Genomic DNA, 12199 nt, shown 5'->3' with positions numbered 1-12199 from the left:
ACAGTCAGAGCTGAATATGTGGCAGCGAAGATGGCTTGATCTGCTGAAAGATTTTGATTGTGAAATCAAGTACTATCCAGGAAAGTCCAATGCAACAGCTAATGCACAGAGTCGTAAGGTATGTTCTTTATCTTTATCGACGATTGGTGTTTCAAATTTGATAGAATATTGTTGTTTGTCTGGATTGGTATTTGAGACAGATCATAGACCGATGAAATTATATGTTGTTCAAGTTGAACCAGAGATGATTTTAAGAATTAAAGCAACTCAGAAAGTTGATCAGAATGTTCATAATTCGATATCGATGGTCACATCAGGGAATCGATCTGAGTATCAGGTACGTGACGGTGTACTGTATGTGAATAATCATCTTATTGTGCCAGATGTTGCAAATTTGAAACGACAGATATTGTCAGAAGCGCACAGCAGTCGATTCAGTATTCATCCTGGTGGCAGAAAAATGTACAATGATTTGAAAAGACAGTTTTGGTGGAAACAGATGAAAGCTGATATTATTGAATTTGTAGCCAAGTGTCTAAATTTCCAACAGGTGAAGGCCGAACGAAAAAAATCAGGAGGTTTATTACAGAGCTAATCTATTCATGAATGGAAATGGGATCACATTTCCATGGACTTTGTGACGAAGCTACCAAGATCCTCCCGAGGTTGCGATGCGATTTGGATTGTGATTGATAGACTGACCAGATCTGCATGTTTTATTCCGTATACAAGATGACGTACAGACATGACCAGATGGCAGAGATCTATGTCAGTGAAGTGGTCAGATTGCACGGAGTGCCGAAGTCGATTGTGTCAGACCATGTTCCTCGGTTTACTTCGCACTTCTGGCAGAGTTTGCAGCAGGCTCTAGGTACGAAGTTACATCTGAGTACCGCATGTCATCCACAGACTGACGGACAGTCAGAACGGACGATCCAGACACTGGAGGATATGCTGAGAGCAATAGTTCTTGATTTTAGCACTAGTTGGCAAGAATCTTTGCCACTTTGTGAATTTTCGTACAACAACAGCTATCAAACAAGTATTGAGATGGCTCTTTTTGAGGCGTTGTACGGTAAGAAGTGCAGATCCCCTATGTATTGGGATGATATCTCTGAGGTACCTGAGATTGGGCCTGATATGATCAGAGATATGATAGAGAAAGTGAAGCTGATTCAGAAGAGAATGAAGGCAGCTCAAGACAGACATGCCAAATATGCCAATGTTCGATGTAGACCGTTGGTATTTGAGGCCGGAGACGGAGTATTCTTGAAGATTTCACCTTTCAGAGGTGTTGTCAGATTTGACAAGAAAGGGAAACTATCTCCATGATATATTGGGCCGTACAAGATTCTCGAGAAGATAGTTGTAGAACCCGTAAATTGGACTGCGTATAAGCCATGCATAATTCTAGTATTTTAAATTAAAATGATTTTTATTGTATGAGTATTTAAATTTTTTTCTTTAAATTTATTTATTTTATGCTGTAGTTTAATTTTTATCTTTTCAGTTAATTCAGTGAGGCCGGACTGGAGTTGGAGTTTTGATATAAAATTTAAGATTTAAGAAATCATTCCCATATTTTATTTTAGCTAGCTAGTAGGTTGATTTAAGTTAATAGGAAGTTTAAGGAATTATTTAAGTTACTTGAGGTGAGTAGGAAATAAGTTCATTTAGGTCCCTTAATTGAGGTGTTAATTCACTAAATTATTTAAGGGATAGGTAAGGCTCTTAAGGTATTAAAATTTATTAACTAAACAACATTTCCCCTTCATTTTTATTGTGTAATTTCGGCCACCCTTAATTGATTAAGCATTGATATGCCAACTCACCCTTTGACCCATTCTTTGTTATTTTAGCATGCTAACCTTTTTTTATTATTAATCAACCTTAATTAATTAATTATTAAGCTTTATACTAGTCTAGATTTGCATGAGAGAATCGGCCACTCATTCTATATCCATCCAAGAAGCCATTTGATATCAACCAATTCAAATTTCAAAAAAAGAAGACTTGGTCATACCTTTGCATCCCTTTATTTTTGGATCTCCCTCACACTCCTAACCATCATTCCCCCACCCTCATTCACGAAATTCAGAGTAATTTTGAGAGAAAAATCGTGGCTAGCACTAGAGAAAAAAATAGAGAGAAAATCGAGTAGAAGGAAGGAAGGTAGATCACTCCGTCTCCACCGCGCCGGATCGTCTCATTCTTTCGTTTTTTTTCAAACGAAACCAGGCATGCATATATTCTTCCTTGACTCTTCAATCAAGTCCTACTATCATTATTTTTATATTACATGACCATCATTTCATGCAAAAACCGAAATATGTCAAGAACATTTTGAAATAAAACATGCAGAATTTTTCGGCTTTCATGATGCTCTTCACGGGTTGCTTTGTTTTGTGGGTTTCAGGTATTGGTTCGGTTCCAGGCTCCCAAGGCTACATCTAGAAATGATTTAGGATGGATAAGGACCACTTTGGTCCATTATTTCAGCCCCCATGCTTGCTGGAAATCGAGATGACAGCAACTCCCCAATCATGTCACCATTTGCATTCGATTTTCTTGTTTGATGTCAAAGGTTGATGGATCTGATCTTGGCTGCCCTAAGGGCTATAGCCATGGTTAGAACATCTCCTGGTGATGTCTAAGACGTGGCCAAGTCACCCTTTTGAGGCCTGGTCCATGGTTGAATCGGATTTTAAATCAAACAACAAGAACAGCCCTTCGCCTCTTTCGAATTCAGCAAGTGTAACATTTGGTTTTGAGGAATGGTGTGGATCTTGTTTGGCCTATGGCCCTTAGCCATGGTTCATACCATACCTATGGATTTCTAGGTCGTGCCATGGTCAATCAAATGGCCACTGGAACGACACGTGATATCAAACGAAGCAAGACACCACACGCATGTAAGGGTGCTCTCGGGTGTGACTTCGGTGGAGTTATGGTGTGATGCAAATTGTGGCTGGCCTAGGGCCCTTAGCCATGGTTCAAATGATTCCTTGGGATGTTGGTAAGAGGTTTTGGCTGGTGGTTCAAGCCCCAATGGCAATTAGCCTTGCAATCGACGCAAGAAACCAAAGCACAGCTGCTGTATTTTTGTACAGCAACTTGCTATGATGGTTCAGTGGCTCGTTCGAGTTCTCGGTTGGCTTTTAGCATATGGACTTGGACTGGACAGTGCCTCATCAAGTTAGGAAGGTCATGTTTTTGGCTGTTCATGATTCAGATCATTTTTGAGGTCGTACGAGAATTTACGGTGCGATGTGCCAAATTGACTCTCGAAAGAGCGTTTCATGTTTTGGCCTTCATTCACCTAGATTTCGACCCTCACCATTTTAGGAGCATAATCTCATCATTTTAAGCGTATTTTAATCATAACTATATGATGTTTCAGTGTTGGTTCGGGTTGTTCAGAGTCATGATTAAATACAAAGTCATTAGGCGCACTTGTCTCATTTTTGGATGTTATTGCATAGTTTGGCCCCATAAATCTATTGCATATTTTTCATGACATATGTAGGTTGCAGCGAGCCTTGGAGCGATCCAATCCAAGCAAAAATATTATTACAGGATATTTAATTGTGTGAATTAATTATATTACGTGCAAAAATATTCATTTTGAGATTTATGCGATACTGCTTGTGGTCACTTTACTATTTTGATTAAATCCGGTAACCAGTTACCGGTCCGGTCACCAGTTACCGGTCAGTTCAGTTGTTTCACCCAGTATACTGTGGCAGTAGTCTTTAGACTCACTAGAATTGATTGTTGTAGGTACTGATGATGTCGGGATCGAGGGCGGGGACCAGTGAGCTAGCTTGGGTCTACAGTAGTGGCACCCGAGGACCTCAGTTTCAGCACTTGCCATTTTTTTTTGCTCAAATATTTTATCAGTTGTTGAATACTTTAACTTGTTATTTTGGCAAGTAATAATTTCTTCCGCTGCTATTTTTAACATTTAAACTTTATTTAACGGTCTATTTTATGAATGAGGCATTTTACTTACTTTACAAAGAAAATTTTTAATTTTTCCGCAAATATTCAAACACGAATTTTCGGGTCGTTATAATAGGAGATCGTGCCATCGACTCGCTTTACCGCCTTCATTATCTGGGATACATGATGTCTTTTATGTATCATTATTGCGGAAGTATATGCCAGAGGCTTCACATATTATTCAGCCAGACATGGCCGAACTTGACGAGACCTTGAGCTATTTCGAAAAACCGATTCAGATCCTCGATCGGAAGGAAAAACAGCTCAGAACAAAGACAATTCCGCTTGTGAAAGTTCAGTGGAGTCGTCATGGCATTGAAGAAGCTACCTGGGAGACTTAATCAGACATGCAATAGAGATTCCAAGAGTTATTTCACTGATGTGAGTTTTCTATTTAGCTTCTGTATACCTTCTTATTGATATGATTTGATTGCATGTGATTTCGGGGACGAAATCGTATCTTGGGGGGGGGGGGGGGGAATGTAATGTCCGAGATTTATTTGCTGTTAATTGGCGATTATTGATTTATGATTTGATATGATTATGAAAGATCGTTCCGAGACGCGATTTGAGATTTGATATGCGAGGACAGTACCACTCGCGCACATGCGCGAAATGGGCAGAAGACCTCACACATATGAGCGAAGTGAGTGCGCTCATATGCGCGAGCTGTGCGAGAAGCTAAGTGCATGTCCAGAGAAGCTCACGCATATGCGCGGAAGAGGTGCGCGCATATGGGCGAGCTGCCGAGATGTTATGTGCTGACACCAGTAGGTCTGGCGCATATGCGCGAGTTGAGGTCGCACATATGCGCGAGATGTGCGACTCGAAGGAGTGTGCCACATGGCTTTGGCATGCAAATATATATAACAAATTCTTCATTCCTTCAGCAGATTAGCAACAAAGACAACCGAGAAGCTCGGGAGAAAATTGAAGTCCTTTACGAATTAGAATTCGATTTGCGAAAGAACCGTCCGTCAGAATTGCAATCAGACTTCAGTACTATGTTCCTATCAACGCAAGCTACAACTGGACGTAAGTTTCTTAAGTTTTGATATGATTTGAAATTATGGTATTGTCAAAATCGGATATGATTCATATATGATGTTCTTGATGTAACGCCCCGAAAATTTTAAGGTCCACGTAAACCACATGCATTCAATTATTAAATTTTCTTGTATTTTGATTAAATGTTTTAATTGCATTAATTAATTATGTTGTGCATACTTGCATGTTTAAATTATATTTTCTGCATGGTTGCATTAAAATTGTATTTTTAGGAATATTCAAGTGACGATCGAGGAACGGGGACCGAGGGCTGAAAGATGTAAAATAATGATTATTTTTAATTATTTAAAATATGGTCGATGCTTTTTAGTATTTTCAAAAATAAGGGTTTTGAGGTGATTTTATACACCGGGTCGTAAATTTTATCGGTGTTGGTTTTTCAACTAAAATACGAGTTTTTTTGGCAACCCGGCTAATAAATTCTCATATTTAATTAAAGAAAACTTTGTTATTATTTTATTTATTTAAGTCCTAAATTAACTAGTGGGCCTAATTAATTGGCTTAATAGGCCTAATAAACCTTGTAGGTGCTTAAATAGTATTTAATTTGTCAATTAACTCAAAAACCCTACACCTTAATTGCATCAAGTCTCGGCCACTTTGTGTATTTTTCTGAAAAATATTCTCCCCCACACACACCACTTCACGGCACAGCACACACAAATATTAGAAGGAATTTCAAGGGAATTTCGAAGGCATCAAGGCAAGTAGGAGCCATCGTCGCGTCCCGTTCTTCGTCGTCAATGGATATTCGAGCGTATTTAACGCAAAGGCACGCCATACATCTCCTTTTCTCATCCATCATATCATAATATTGTTTAAATATTGTATGCATGAAGAACATAATTTATTTTTCTGTATTTTCGGAATATGACATGCACATGGGGGAAAACTTAAGATTTTTTATGCAAACTCATGTTTTTATCATGTAAAGGGGCTGCCATGGTCTTAGGTATGAACTAGTAGTGGTTATGCATGATTTAAGGGCCTAAAACACTCACTAGACTCACGGCAATCACCAAAGAAACAAGCCGCAACTGATAATAAAAACAAGTCGGGACCGAATCGGAACGTATTGATCTTGGGGCTCGGTTTTAGGGAATATCGATGCATGGGCTTGCTTGGGTCACTGCTGGGTTTATGTTAGGGGCTAGGAAGGAGTCCTAGCCATGCTAGGACTCGAGTTAGATGGCTTGGGAAGAGCCCAAGAGCACAAGGACTCTTCCCCAAAGACACCCGAGAGATTAGAAGAGAGGTAGCGCAGGGTTCCAGCTTGTGTAGGGAAGAGATGGCTCGGCCTGGGAGCTCTGGGCTGGGCTAGGTCGACTCTTTAGGGTCCTAGGAGGGTGCTCAGGGGCCTGGGCAGGGGCTGTGGCGGCTTGGTTGGCTGCTGGCTTGAGGGGAACATGAGAACGTGAGGGAGGTCCCTTGTGCGCAGGTTGATGCTTCTGATTTCAGGAGCTTCGCTGCTGGGTTTAGGGGCTTGGGCTGGTCTGGGTCTACTCTGAGCGTGGTCCAGGGATGGTTAGGGTCAGGTGGGCTCGGTAGTGGCTCGGTTGGGAGAGTCCTAGACTAGCTAGGAGTCCTAGTACAACTAGAACACAAGACAAACACACATGCAGAAACATGGGCCAAGTTACAGCAGGGTTTTTGCGAGTTTGGGCTAGGTTCCAGGGGCTGGGCTTGGTCAGGTAGGTTCCTAGATGGGTTGTCTCGGGTTTGGCTCAAGGTGGCTCGGGTGTGGCTCGAGTAAATTGGGAGATGGCTCGGTGTGTTCGTCGAAGGGTCAAAAACGAAAATTTAGGAAGGAAAAATTGATCCAAGGGTCCACGGGTGTGGCTCATGACTTGGAAGAGTAGAATAAATCATAAAAATGCTATGTTTAAAATTTGGGATCAAAATAATGAGTTTTGGATTTATTCAGAATTTAATCGCCGCACGAAACGCTAATTAATGAGTTAATTGAAACGCCTATAAAATTATGAAAAATTAAGTTTAAGCTTAAATAATTATTAGAAGTCTAATTTTTTAATTTGGGAATTTTATGTTAAGGTTTGGTTTAATTCGGGATTAAAACGTGTTAATACGTCTTAGTTAAAGATTAAATTAAAAGTCCTCGATTTATGCTAAATAAAAATATGGAAAAATTCATGTAGCCTTAAATAATTATTTGGGACATGTTAGAGTCATGAAATCAGGAAAAAAGTCAAAAACGTAAAATGTCGAGTCTAGGGGCAAAACGGTCATTTTACACCTAGAAATTTGTAAAGGTCATGGCAGTGCTCGAAATGCTGTTTTTATGAAAATATGATTATGTTTGTATGTTTATGAATTTCTCATGATTTAAGTATGATTTTAAACATCTAAGGGATTTTACGATTTTAAGAAGACGTTTAAAATACATGTTGCATGCTTGGTTTCAAAATGAAACTGTAAATATTATTCACGATTTTTATAAAGTGATGTGAATGAAAAATGTTGAAGGAAGTGAAGTGATTGTGACTAATTCGTTAATGGTGGCGACGTCGTGAGGGTTATAGTCCCAGTGGGAGCCCGACGATCGTGTTTCCATTGTTGCGAATATGAGGTTATGAGGATTTAGGTAAGAATGAGAATGTCGTGAGGGGAGAAGGCTCCAGAGGGAGCTCATTTATGGGGAAAGGCCCCAGAGGGAGCCCCGACGATCGTATTTCTATTCAATCATGTTAGGTCAGGGCCCAGTTGACCGGTGAGAGTGTTGCTGGTGTCCCCCGCCGCCCAGTACTGAGGTTTCACGTAGAATGATCCATCGTCATGTCATGTCATGTTGAGGAAAGTCATAACTAACGATCTGAATTCAACTAAAGATAAAGGAAAATGTTTGTGAATGTTAAATGTTCATGTCATGTTGAGGAAAAGTTAAGGATTTATTTATGCATGTCATGAAAATGTTTATGTTTAAAGTTTATGCATCATGGAAATGTTTACGAAAATGGTTATGTTTATGCATCTTCATGAAAACGATATTTTAAGTACAAGTATTTTTCACCGTTATATGTTGACTGTATTACGTATTACTCGTTATAAAGATTATGGTGTTTTGAGTCTTTAGACTCACTAGGTGTGATGGATGCAGGTTATCATGATAATGCTAATGGAGGTCTTGATGGTTGATCCGACTGGACTGAAGGTGCACATGACCCGAGGACCAGCGCTTCTATTATTCCGCATTTACGACTTTTGACTCATGATTTATGTTAAAGATTTTAAGACTATTTATTTATGCTTTTTGAGAGATTTTTGAGAGGTTTAGTATGGGCTATACTTTTCAAATTATTGCTTTTTAGGTTTGGTCAAACAACAGACGTTTATGCTTTGCGAATATTTCACTTGAATTTTTAAATGTTAGTTGGTTGAGGTTTTATTTAAAAAGGGCAAAATATTTTATAAAAATATTTTCAGGTGTATATTGAGTTGGCCGAAGTATTTAAAAAAAAAATTCTTAGTACTTTTAAAGCAATAAAAAGATCAGGACGTTTCACTTGATATGTTAGACATCGTATAATCGAATTTGGATTGAAGAGCAGATATCGTATGGAATTGTTATGATTCAGAATGGAATTGATTGAGATTCGATATCAGATTGGTACTGTTATTGATTATGAGATATTGAGATTGATATCTGACTGATATTGTATTGCTGGGAATATTTAGATTATGTCGTTATGCCGTTGAAACAGAATTTGATTTAGTTCTGATTATATCCAGTATTGATTGAGTGAGGTATTGATATTGTATTCTTCGCTATTGTCATTTCCAGATTGAGTATTGACAGACTTTGAATTCGAGACTTCGATTTCAGCAGATCGACAGAAAGAAAGGTATAAATCAATGTTGATTAGGGATTGCACAACTCGAGTTTGATTTAACTGGAGCTTCCCAAAATCACATACTGAATTGCCATTGCTTTGATATGTTACCATGTGTGATACTGATATGCTTATTCTATTGATTTATAGCATAGCATGAGTTAGAGTCTTGGGAAGATATGCCTAGTCCTTGGCAGAACCGCCAAGTCACTGGACTTTTGGGTATATATCGATGTGCTTAGGAGTAGATCGACTTCTATTGCAGATATTCGATATAGATAGCCAAAGTCTGGGAATAAGAACGTACCACCATCTGACTGGGGAAAGTAGGTGGGAGAACGTTGCGTTCTTATTCAACCGAGATCCCTAGATTAGAAATGAGTCGAGTCTGACGTGACGAGTCCAGAGTTTTATTTATTACTTGATATCGATACATGTCTTTCAGATTTGATACATGCTATTGATATGTGTTTCATGCTTTTATAAATTCTTTTATATAACTGCATGTTTACATTGTTTATACTGGGATTATATTCTCACCGGAGTTATCTGGCTGTTGTCTTGTTCGTTTGTGTGCATGACAACAGGTGGGGCACGATCATGATCAGGATTAGCAAGATGATGAGAGATTCAGAATTAGCGTGGAGATCCGGACTTAGAGTAGATTAATTTTCAGTACTTGATATAGTGACTGAACTTTAGTTTGAGATAAATAAATGTTGTATAAGGCTTGTACCTTTATATTGATATGCATATCAGATCGAGTACATTTCGTTTCCGCACTTGCATTTTAAAGAAAAAAAATTTATGTCCCACATTACTTAATTGTTATATTGATTCTTAATAATGTTTAAGAAGACGAATTAGGTTCGGGTCCCCACAGCAAGGGGTTTTAACATTTTAAATACTAATTAATTTACTAACTAGGCTTAGGCCTATCAAGCCAAACACATTAGGCCCATTAGTCTTAATTATGATTTAATAAAATCATAAAAATGGTTTTGATAAAATAAGTTTGTGAATTTAATAGTCGGGTTACTAAAAATTTCGCATTTTTGTTGAAAAACCAACACCGATAAAATTTACGTCCCAGCGTATAAAATCACCTCAAAATCCCATAATTTCAAAAATATGAAACAACAACACCCATATATTAAATAATTAAAAAAATTATTTCATTAAAAAATATTTTACGTTTTTAAGCCCTCGGTTCGCGTTCCTCGATTGTCACTTGAATAATCCTTAAAAATACATTTTTATGCATGATGATATTAAAATCCTATTTAACATATAAAGATGCATGTCACACAAGCAATTGCAATTAATTAATTACTCATTTCCAAAATTCCTAGATTTGCATGCAGTTGGGATTACGTCGTCTTAATTTTTGAAGCTTACAATTCCTCCCCCCTTAAATAAAATTTTGTCCTCTAAATTAGAACTTACCGAATAGTTTTGGATAGCGACTTTTCAAGTCTCTTTCGTTTTCCCAAGTAGCTTCCTCTTCCGAGTGATTCAGCCATTTGACCTCGACCATGGGAATGACTTTGTTTCGCAACCTTCTTTCTTGCCTTCCTAAGATTTGGATAGGTCTTTCTTCAAATGTCATATTCAGAGTTAGGTGAAGTGGTTCATAATTAAGCACATGTGACGGGTTCGACATGTACTTCCGCAGCATCGAAACATGGAACACATTGTGAACTCCTGAAAGCGTCGGTGGCAATGCCACTCTATAAACTAGTGTCCCAATCCTCTCCAATATCTCAAACGGACCAATAAATCTCGGACTAAGCTTGTCCTTCCTTCTTGCCAAAACGCATAACACCCTTCATATGTGCTAGTTTTCAGAAATACATGGTCGCCCACTGCAAACTCTAAGTCCCTTCATCTTTTGTCCGCATAACTCTTTTGTCGGCTTTGCGCAGTCTTCATTCTCTCACGAATTTTGACTACAAGCTCGGCAGTCTCTTCAATCATATCCGGACGGACCAATATCTCTTCTTTCCCCAACCTCGTCCCAATGAATAGGAGATCTACATTTCCTTCCATAAAGTGCCTCAAAAGGAGCCATCCCAATAGATGATTAGAAACTATTGTTGTAGGTGAACTCCACTAGAGGTAATTTTTGTTTCCAACTGCCTTAGAAATCGATAACGCATGCTCGCAGTAGATCTTCCAAAATTTGAATATCTCTTTCTGACTGACCATCGGTTTGAGGATGAAATGTTGTACTGAATAACAATTTGGTCCCCATCGCTGCATGCAGACTCTTCCAAAAAGATGACGTAAATCTTGGATCTCGGTCAAAAACAATAGACACTGGAATCCCATGCAGACGAACTATCTCCCGAATATATACCTCTGCATACTGAATCATGGTGAATGTCATCTTAATAGGTAGAAAATGCGCTGATTTTGTCATACGATCCACTATCACCCAAATGGCATTCAATCCCTTAACAGTCTTTGGCAACCTCATTACAAAATCCATAGTGATATTTTCCCATTTCCACTCGGGAATAGGGAGTGGCTTCAATTTCCCAGCTGGTATTTGATGCTCTACTTTAACTTATTGACAAGTCAAACACTCGGATACAAATCTCAATATGTCTCTCTTCATGCCTGGCCACCAATATAACAACTGCAAATCTTTGTACATCTTCGTACTTCTCGGATGAATGGAGTACAGTGTGTCATGGGCTTCCTTCATAATAAGATCTCTCAAAGAATCGTCACTAGGGACCCATACACGATCTCAATAACGAACTAAACCATCCACCACAGAATATAAATTCCCGCCCTTGGCTTCATCTCTAGCTCTCCACTTTTGTAACTGCTCATCAGTGGATTTTCCATCCTGAATTCTATCTCTCAAAGTCGACCGTACTGATAAGGTGGCAAAATTTGGGGCCTCGCCACTAGCATATGCTATAAGCTCAAACCGCTGTATCTCATACTACAACGGTCTTTGGAGTGATAATTGAGTGATAACTGCTGTTTTTCTACTCAATGCGTCTGCCACTACGTTAGCTTTTCTCGGATGGTAGCTAATGTCACAATCATAGTCCTTTACCAACTCAAGCCATCTGCGATGTCTCATATTCAACTACTTTTGGGTGAAGAAGTATTTCAAACTTTTATTCGGTAAATATCTTGCACTTATCCCTATAAAGTTAGTGTCTCCAAATTTTTTAGTGCAAAGACTACTACTGCAAGCTCAAGATCATGAGTAGGGTAGTTCTTCTAGTGAATTCTCGGTAATAGCCAGCTAGTCCCAAGAA

This window comes from Primulina eburnea, chromosome 15 (genome assembly GCF_022965805.1).
Source record: "Primulina eburnea isolate SZY01 chromosome 15, ASM2296580v1, whole genome shotgun sequence".
NCBI classification, from domain to species: Eukaryota; Viridiplantae; Streptophyta; class Magnoliopsida; order Lamiales; family Gesneriaceae; genus Primulina; species Primulina eburnea.
This window is presented reverse-complemented; position numbering follows the sequence as displayed.